Source organism: Myotis brandtii, unplaced genomic scaffold (assembly GCF_000412655.1).
Source record: "Myotis brandtii unplaced genomic scaffold, ASM41265v1 scaffold1102, whole genome shotgun sequence".
Classification (NCBI taxonomy): Eukaryota; Metazoa; Chordata; class Mammalia; order Chiroptera; family Vespertilionidae; genus Myotis; species Myotis brandtii.
In genome coordinates this window covers 1,345,879-1,355,795 of record NW_005353757.1, presented here as the reverse complement: position 1 = coordinate 1,355,795, position 9,917 = coordinate 1,345,879, and the positions used below count along the sequence as shown (strand labels likewise).

At 49.5% G+C, this 9,917-nt stretch overlaps 1 protein-coding gene across 1 annotated transcript in view; it reads left to right on the top strand.

The window, feature by feature from the left end:
* The first annotated feature begins 365 nt into the window (after positions 1–365).
* Positions 366–9,917, top strand: part of ZHX2 (zinc fingers and homeoboxes 2) — a 51,788-nt gene continuing 42,236 nt past the window's right edge. The window contains exons 1-2 of the mRNA XM_005857325.2: positions 366–384; positions 540–610. The gene's annotated coding sequence lies outside the window, so the exon portion shown is untranslated. The remainder of the gene's footprint in view (positions 385–539; positions 611–9,917) is intronic.

Here is a 9,917-nt window from a genome sequence, read left to right as displayed (position 1 = left end):
GCCTCGCTCCTCCGACTCCGGCTCTCCCGGGGAATTTTCAAAGCACACAGGCTTCGCTTGGCAGGGGCCTCCCAGGATATAAACACACATTTGGGCCTTTTGTTTGAAGGCCTGCAGCACCTTTTGGACTTGAGGCCTGCGCACAGGGCTTGCCCCCTCGCCCTCATCAGAATAAAACCCCAAAGGGCCCTGGGCTGTGAGGACGAGACACCCAAGCCCTAAAGAGACGCCCAGTGAGGTTCCAGAGACACCTCCCACGCAGCCCGCCAGACCCTGCTGGGACTTTGGCTCTTCCCAGAGGCCGGCTTCTCAGAAGCGGCTGACTCACCGGGGTGAGGGTCTTTTTTTCCTTTCAGCATCGCCACAAAGCCCAGAGATTTTGAGGTTGGTTTACTGAGCAGCTCCATCCTCACCATTTCCTTTTTCTTTATTGTGCCCGTCTCCATCCCGGCCCCCCAATGACACTGTCCTGCCAGAAAAGAGATTGGACACCCAGTGGTTCTGCCCTGCCTTTAATATTGAGTTTCTCTCCTTTGTAGGTCTTGACGCACTGACTGGTCGCAGAGTCAAAGTGTAAAAAGATTCCCAGGATGTAAGCGATACGGGACAGGTGAGTGACTGCGTGTCCGGTGGGGGTCAGGGCCGCGGTTGCATGTCAAGAAGGGAAGGATGAATGAGAGGAGCAGGGGCAGCTCTGAATGTGTTTCCCTCCAGATACACCTGCAAACGGCACAGTGCAAGGAATCCAGGTGTGAATCCCATATTACCACTGGGTCCCTGCCAGGCCCTCCCCAGAGGCAAACGGAGCCTGCAGGCTGCCCTCTCTGTGCTGAGACCACAGCGGCTCAGACTCACCCTCCAGAGGGCACATGCGTGGAATTGTTTCCAGGGAACGTCTAACCAGGGCTCGGAAGACATTCTTAGAACAGAGAGGGAGCTACTGGCTCATACCAGTTTGTAAACCACAGCTCTGAGGAGGCAGGACTACAGAGAGGCGAGAAGCCACCTGTGCGTGTTTAAGGGCTGTCACTGTCAGGAGGAAGGTGGATAGCTGTCGGCTTAACCTGAGGAAAATTCCCTGGCAAAGGAGGCGTGCCAAGGTGAAGTAGGCGCCCAGTGTAGGTAGTGAGTTCCCTGTCGCTGGCAGAATTCAAGCGCAGGTTGGAGAAGCATCGATGGAAAGTGTTGAAGTGAGGAGCAGTTTTGAGTAGGGCAGTGTTTGTACAGACCCTGTCCCATGATGACCTGGAAATCCGGGGGTTGGGGGTAGGATGAGGGAGAGGGCTTAGGGAGCGTGGAGGAGGCGAGCTTGTGAGGTCACGCGCACATTCTCTCAGCACAGCCTGTTCTGGGTGGCAGAGTTCTGCTATTAAACTGTTCAGATGCTGCTGGATGAGGTGACCCTTGGGTCTCTCCTAAAATGTGCTGTTCATTGGCCAGATCACACATCACACAGGTGTGACCCCAAGCAGCTTTGTCTGTGATGGGGTGGGCATCTCTCCAAGCATGATGGGGTTTTGATCAGGGCCTCTGGGTAGGACCCCCGAAGAGATGTACCAGCTTGTTGAGAGGTTGGGCCCAGGATCCAGCCCACGCAGACCAGAAGAAACGGCATTGGAAACGCTGTGGGAGGACAGTGGGTGTGGCTGCCCCAGGGGAGTTGGGGCTCTTTGGTAGGACCACTACCACAAAGTCACCAAGGCTGGGGCCACTACGCCTGAGAACTGCAGCCCTGACCCAGCTGGGGAAATTGCACAGGAGGGACACCCATGGCCAACGGAAGGGTCTGAATGACGAGCACCCACCAGACTTCCTTTGTGACTGGGCCTTGTTCCCCTGGGCCTTGTTCCCCTGGACCTGGGTTGGCAGCAGCAGTAAATATTTAGCAAGGGCCCTGAAGGCAGTGCGCCGCGGGAGGCCAGAGTTGGCGTTTTTTTTCTTTAAGAAACTGACAGCCTGGATGCGGATGGAGTTTGACATTTGTTGCACATGGGCGGGACTTTCAGCAGAGTCCTGAGCAGGGGGGTGGCCGGGGATGATGGGAGGCAGGAGGGGGAGGGGAGGGCTGAACAGAGCATTTGAGTCCTGACTTGGTGCTTCCTTGGCAAATCTTCAAGCAGTTGGGCTTTGAAGACAGGGGCCATGTCCTTAATTCACAGGACCTGGCACTTAGTAGGTGCGCAGTAAGTGACTTTCGAATGACTGGAAGGGAAAGTGATGAGGAGGCAGCTCATGGAGGCGACGTGTGTGTTAAGAAGAGAGTCCCTGAAACTAGACTGCCCAGGTTCAAATCTTGTCTCTTCCACTAGCTGTGGCCTTAGGCAAGCGGCCGACCTCTCTGTGCCAGTCTCCTGTCTGTAAAACGATAGAACCTACCACATCAGGTGGCTGTGAGGGTTCGAGCAAGTAATTCATGTCAAGCTGCTTGGCCCTGGGCCAGTTTTATGTGGCAGAAAGTGCCCAATAAATATTAGCCCTTATTCTTGTCCTTTGAAAAATCAATGTGAGCAGACGTCAGCTTTACTAAGGGCCTGTGCCCCATCACTCAGGCCTATTAGGAAAGCATGAAGATGGATGGACAGCTGATAGAGGAGAGAGGCGGGCCATGGAGTGACAGCGTCCTCTCCCAGGGACAGCTCAGAGCCAGAGGACAGAACCCTGGGAAACCCATAAGAGGTGGGACCAGAAGAAGTAGCTCAATCAGGAACCCTAGGTACAACCATCCCGGGTATCACTCAGATGGCATTCACTCAACCCTGCTGGGAAGTGAATGAAGACATGAAGACCCGCTGTAGGCATTTGGTTCTTGCACAGATCTGGGGGGACCTCTTTCCAGCCACACTCAATTCCATAGCACAGGAGGGGTTCTTTGCTTCTTTCTCCAGGAGCCGTAGCAGACTCCACGTACCTGAGGTGAGCAGGAGAAATAAAGAGAGAAGGGACAGAGGACAGCCCACTCCTCCTACTGTCCATCTGAAACTTTGCCCTAAGTGCCTTGCCCTAAACCCCATCCCCTGCTACCTCAGAGCCCAGGGTTTATTGGCCAAGGAAAGATAACACCTGAGTCCAGTGGGCAACAAGACCTGAGTGGGTATTCGATTGTATTTGTCAGACTTTGGGTTACAAGATAGCTTGTCTACTTCACATTTTCGGAACTGTAAAACAAAAAGGCAGTCTGTGTAACTGACAAGTCTGAGCTGGTCTGGCTTGGAGCCCGGCTGGATCTAAACAGTGGCAGCAGGCGTTGTTTCTCTCCATCTCTCCACTCAGCTTTCTTCTGTGTGGGCTTCACTCGGGCACGATTCCTTCTCTCCAGCACCCAGCCCCCTCCTCCGCTAAAGAGGGCTCTGCTTCCATAGTCATCCTAGCAAATGCCCAGGAATTGAGAGATTCTGGTCACATGTCCACCCCTCAGCCAAGGGCTATGGTTTAGCGGCATCAGAGTGGACATGCAGAGAAGGCCCCTCGTCCTCCAGCCTGTGGATGCTTTTGCTGCAAGTGGCCCACCCAAGGCTGGTGCGGCCACTGGTATCATAAAAAGTATACAGTTGACCCTTGAATGACGTGGTGTTTAGGGCCCCAGTCAGGGCTCGTGCGGGAGGCAGCCAATCAATGTGTGTCTCTCACATTGATGTTTCTCTCTCTTCCTCCCTTCCTCCTTCCTTTCCACTCTCTGAAACACAATGGAAAAATATCCTTGGGAGAGGATTTAGTTGCTTAAACCATACAGATGTATTATCTGACAGTTCTGGAGGTTGGAAGTCTGAGTGGGCCTCCCTGAGCTAAAATCAAGGTGACAACAAGATGCTTTCCTTTCTGGGGACTCCCAGGGGAATTCGTTTCCTTGATTTCCAGCTTCTAGAGGCCACCTGTGTTTTCTTCTATGGTTTTTTGTTGCTTCAGGTCTTGCATTCAAGTCTTTAAGTCATTCTGAGTTAATTATTGTGTACGGTGGGAAATAGTTCCGTTCTTTTGCATATGGCTGTCCAGTTTTCCCAACGCCATTCATTGCAGACTCTCCTTTCTCCATTGTGTATTGTTGGCTCCTTCATTGTAAAATGTTGTCGATAGAGTATGTGTAGTTTATTTCTGAGCTCTCTATGCTGTTCCATGGGCCTGTGTGTCTGTGTTTCTGACTGCACCATGCTGTTTTGATTACTGTAGCTTTGCAATATAGTTTGAGGTTGGGGAGTGGGATACATCTGGCTTTGTCCTTTTTTCTCAGGATTGCTTTAGGAAAACAAATTCCTGACCCAAGCTTTTCTTTTGTATGTGTCACTGCAACCCACTTTTAGTGGGACAAAAACCCATATATGCATCTCCTTTTACTTTGCTTTCCTTTTTTTTCTTTATTTCCTCATGAGGCAGATGTCAGGGACCCAACTATGCCCATCTCTAAGCAGCCTGTGAACTAAGAATGGTTTTATATTTTTAAATGGTTGTTGTTGTGTGTGTGTTTTTTTAAAAAAAGGATAAAGAACAATACTATTATGTGATAGAGATTGCATATGACCTGCCAAGCCTAAAATATTTACTATCTGGTCCTTTATAGAAAAAGTTAGCCGACCTCACAAAGAACACCAGCAGTTGAGTCACCAGACCTGGGTTTGGATCCTGCAGTGGCTGGTCAGGGCCTGATTAGACCTTTAGACCTGAGAGCTCTGTGGGGCCTCCCTCAGTGGTGGATTTGTTAACAGTTGTGGTGGCAGCAGCCATGAAGGAAGGGGTAGAGGTGGTGAGCAGATTTCATTGAGCATTTACTCTGGACAAGCACTGAGGTGAGAGCTTCATCATCTCCTTAATCCCCTCACCAGCCCTCTGAAGTACGCCCGGGTCTCAACCCTGGGACGCGTAGGGAAACAGAAGTTGCTCAGGGCAGAAGGTCAGTGGCTCGCGATGACATAGTGAGAGGAGATGGAGCTGAGATGTGAGCCCACGCCATCCGACTCTACACTCTGCTATTTTTCCTCTCTATTGTGGTCATCACCTCTCCTTTCAGGCACAGAAATCTTTGGCCATGCCTTCCCCCAGCTACTTTCCTAACCTCTTTCCCCCAATTCTCTGGCAAAAATGTTTTTCCACCGTAAAAGGGAAAATAAAAAATGGAGGAGCTGTCAGAAAGAGCTCTGAGATGTGGACATCTAAAATTTTAGTTCCAGTATTGATCCGTCCATCCACCCACCCACCCTACACAACACCGGGAACTCATGAGAACCCTCGTCCTTGACAGTGACAACTGGGGCAAACTCCAGTCCCTGGGTCCTCCAAATTTAAGGCCACCAGGAAGCTCATTAAATAGCACCTGATACTTGATTAATATGCTGCAATTTGGGCAGCACCAGGCTATTTCAGCACCCCTCCTCCCCCAGTTACCATGACGACATTCTTTTCACAAACAGTTCCTTAATATTTAGGGGAAATTATGCTCCCGGCAGGCGAGCAGAAGAACAACCACACTGCAGAGGGTCTGCGAGGACACTTTTGCAGGAAGCCATCAGTGCCCCGGATCCCGGAATGCCATCACCGCCAGGAAATGCACGTGTTCTGGGGGCTGGGAGCCAAGCTGATGCCCGGCCTCCGTCATACGCAGCAATTGAGGGTTGTCACTCCTTTAATGCAGAATGTCACAACAGCTCCGCATGGATGGGGTAGCGTGATAGCATTATTAAACGCTCCTTTGTACACCAATCTACTAATTTCTCCGCTGCTCGCCTGAGGCTGCTGAAAGCCTTCTTTTCTCCTGGTGTCTTGAATCAAGCTGGATTGTGAGATGGCATGGGTAGAGCCCAGAGTACGTGTGTGCCGGTGTGAGAATGCGCTCGTTTCCTCTTCTAGGTGCCATCTGGCCCCACATGATTGAATCAGTAACAAGCAGGTACAGGTACCAACGGACCCAGTCCTCTGCCTTCAAGGGGATCAATGTTGAGAGAGAAAAGACCAGAGGCAGACAGAATGTTCCGTGGCAGTCTCCACCACTATGATAGCCTGACTGTGTGCTAAGTCCTGCAAAGGCACAAATTGATTATGTATTCCAGATCCCCAATGGGAGAGATGGTTGAATAACTATAATAAAGTGGGAATAGTGGTATTATGGTGATCTGTTAGCTGTGTGCCCTTGGGTAAGTTACTCAACCTCTCTGTGCCTCAGTTCTCTGATCAGTAAATTGGAGACAATAACAGTATCTATATGACAGCCTAACTGTTGTCATGAAGTTTAAAAAGAAATGAAATAAACATATTTAAAAAGCACTAACCCAGTTATTTAAATACTCAAAAGAGTGGACACGTGGTAAGTGTTAAATAATTGCTATCTGGGACTGTAGGTTCCCATGGTGCCGTGCACACAATGATAATAATAGCTGACATCTATTACGGGCTTACTATGCTAAGTGTTGGAGTTATATTATCTCATTGAATCTGCACAGGCAACCCCGTAATACTTTCATTGTGATTGTCCTTACTCTCAGATGAGGAGACTGAAGCTCAGAGGGATTGGGGAACTTGCCCAAAGCCGTGAGGCTAGTAAGGGGGCACAGGAATCCAGTTTGTCCAACAAAACACAAACTGCAAGGAGCACACCAATGGTGCCGGGGGAGGGCGCACAGGCGGGCTCTGGGCAGGGCCGTCCATGGGAAGTGGCCATAAGATGCCTTGAAGGTTCCCAGGTCCTCATGGATAGAGGACAGGATTTGAAGCTGGAGGAGCAAACCCAAGTAGGACTCTGAGGAATTTGGGGAAACTACACTTGGAAGAGAACCACAGTCTGATTGACTCTTCCAAAGGCAGGTTCTTGGCATTGAGTGGGAGCTTATCTTAATCAAATAGGATCTGTGAATTTAAAATATACCTTGGGTTTTTATTTAAGGTACTAGAGGCTTGGTGCACGAATTCATGCACGGGTGGGGTCCCTCGTCCTGGCCAGCGATTGGGCTGATTGGGGCTGTGGTAGGTTGGCTGGCCTGGAGGAGGGGCCATGGAAGGTTGGGCGTCTGCCCCCTGGTGGTCAGTGCGCATCATAGTGACCAGTCTACCGGTTGTTCGGTCGCTTAGGCTTTTATATATATAGATATGGGTTGGAAGAGGATGAGTGAGGCATAAGGGGGGGAGGAAAGCCTTTCGAGTGTTTCATTTCCTTGTACCAGGATTGATTGGAATAGCATGAGAACGTCTGTATCAAGTGTGTATGTGTATGGAAAATGAAAATACTTTGTGCCAGTATCTCCAAAAGCAAAGAAAGGAAGGTTTGGATTGTGTAGCAATTTTAATTATAATCAAAGCCATCGTGTAGTACATTTCTTAAGGAAGGTTTGAATTGTGTAGCAATTTTAATTATAATCAAAGCCATTGTGTAGTACATTTCAGCTATTTATTGCCACAACAGTGCTTCGTAACAAACCACCACCCACCTCACTGGTGAACAAGAAGTCTTTAGGTAGCTCACAGTCTGCAAGGTTCCACCTGTCTGGGTTGGGTCACTCCCTGGGGGAGGTGAGAGAGGTCATGTCCGACACTGACTGAAACTGTCTCTTTGCATTCAATGCTGGGTCCTCTGTAAAATGGGAATGTGAGTGTTTACCTCTTAGAGTTGTTATGGGGATTAAGTCGTTAATCTGTATCATGTACATACAACATCTTTTGTTCAACATTTGGTTATAATGTTGATGAGATGCTGCAGGAACTTAACTCCTGTGTGTATCCATCAGCCTTTGCTAAAGTTGGTTCCATTATAAGTCATTTCACTTAAAGTCGCAGGCCCTATTGACGACGTTAAGCGAGGACACACTGTGCCTAGAATAAACCTAGGAAGTACCTATTGCCATTACTGTGAGCATTTTGATTCATCCCAAATGGAAATGACATAATTTGATAAACGTAGTTTGTGGGCAAAGTATTTACAGGGCCTCGGGGTGGGACCACAAAAGCATTTCCTCTGAAGGAAACGTGTAGAGTCCACTGGGATAGGTGACGTACCCAAGGTCACCCTGCTGGTGCGAGGCCCATGGAGACAGAAGCCAGCTTCCCTGGACCGCAAGATCTCAACCCTTTCTGCTTTTCCAGGCAGCCTGGCTCCCCTGGAAGGGGCTCTGTCCCATCCCCAAGTTACCCATTCTACCACCCCACGATTCTCATGACTAGAGAAGTGCCTGCCTTCATATATCTAATGGAAACTGCCCCCCTTCCCTCTCCCCCAATCTCCCCAAAACTTCCAGCCGGCACACTTGATAGAGCTGTGAGCACAGGTTGGCATTACCATGCAAAAAGGATGCAGTTGGTATCTGAGAACACTTAATTAAGCACTAGGTTTAATTAACTTAAAGTCAATCTCCCTCCCTGCACCCATGCCCCCCTCGAAAAAGAGGGCTGGTGAAGCCTCGTCCCTCACTAGAAGCTCTGATTTTAGCAGTTTGTAATCAGACTCAAATTGCTGGCTTGTTGTCTTAATCTGCCCCTGAGATAGCAGCCATCCCGTGTGATTAATCTTTCCTCCCCGTGGCCACGTTTCAGACGCAGACAGCATGGCACTGCAGTTTATCATGTTGTGGTTATTGTTCCCTAAAAGGAGGGAATGGAAATAATAACCTTTCCTTGCATAATTCTTCACACACACACACACACACACACACACACACAGGCATGCACACACAGACTCACACCTCTTTTTATTTTTCATTCCAAAGCCAGCGATGAGTTTTGCACTTTTGCAACCACTGTGACTGTGGTCCTTTGCCTCCACCCTCAAGGATTTTCATTAATTTTTAAAAAACATTCTTTCTTCATCTCTCTAAAAAATAACGGCCTGCCCCCAATTGCAAAATCAAATTTCTCCCTTCTCCCCCAAGTCCACAGAGACAGCTGTGATGGCCTGCCTTGTCCTGAGGCTGACTGCGGCCACCCTGGACCAGACCCCGTCACCTTTCACCTGGGCCTGAGCAGTCTCCCCACTAACAGCATTGCTGCTTGCAATTCATCCTTTACTCGGCCTGTTATTTTTTTTTTAAGACAAACCGAATCACATCACTCCCAGGGGATGGAATCATCCCATAGCTTCTCCCTACAATAGAACTGATACCCAAACTCCTTTCCCTGGCTGCCCAAACCCTAAAAGACTCTGCCCTTCTCCATCTCTCCAACCACATTTCCTACCACCCGCCCCCCCCCCTTCACTGTGCTCTCTTCCTGTCACTCAGATGCAACCAGCTGGGCCCACCTTACGGTTTTGCATTTGCTGTTCCCTCCGTGTGTAGCGCTCTATCTTAGCCTGTGTTTCCTGGAAAACAGAGGCTGGTTGCTTTGGCTGTTGTGGTTCAGTTGGTTGAGCTGGTTCAATTCCTGGACAGGGCACATGCCTGGGTTGCAGACTCAATCCCCAGTGGGGGGGATGCAGGAGGCAGCCATTCGATGTTTCACTCTCACGTTGATGTTTCTCTCTCTCCCTCTCCCCCCCCCCCAAAAAAATATTCAAAGGGGGGAAAAAGGAAATAGAAGCTGGTTTATGAGGGGGCAGGTGGGGACAGGGCCAGATGTGCTGTCCCAGGCAGCAGCAAGAATGAGGGGAAAGGAGTGAGAAAAAGAAAACAATGCTACAAACGCATTGTTCCGCTGGCTGCTTACTTCATGAGAAACTAGCCAGTGGTTCTGAATCATGGGCAATATGCAACGTAGTCAGCTATCCCATAATGCCACAGGTGTTCCCCAAATCCACCACATTATGCAAAACCACCCACTGCACAGCACAGGCCTTTGGGGGAAATGAGGTTAGGGACACAACACTCAAAAACTTTGTCATGTCACATTAAAAAAAATAACCTAATAAAAGCAGTTGCATAGTTTTATACATGTTACACATGCCTTGCAAAAAGACCTGTTTGCTTGAGGAACTGGGTGTCACAGGGGTTGCAGTGGTGGGTGGGTTACTG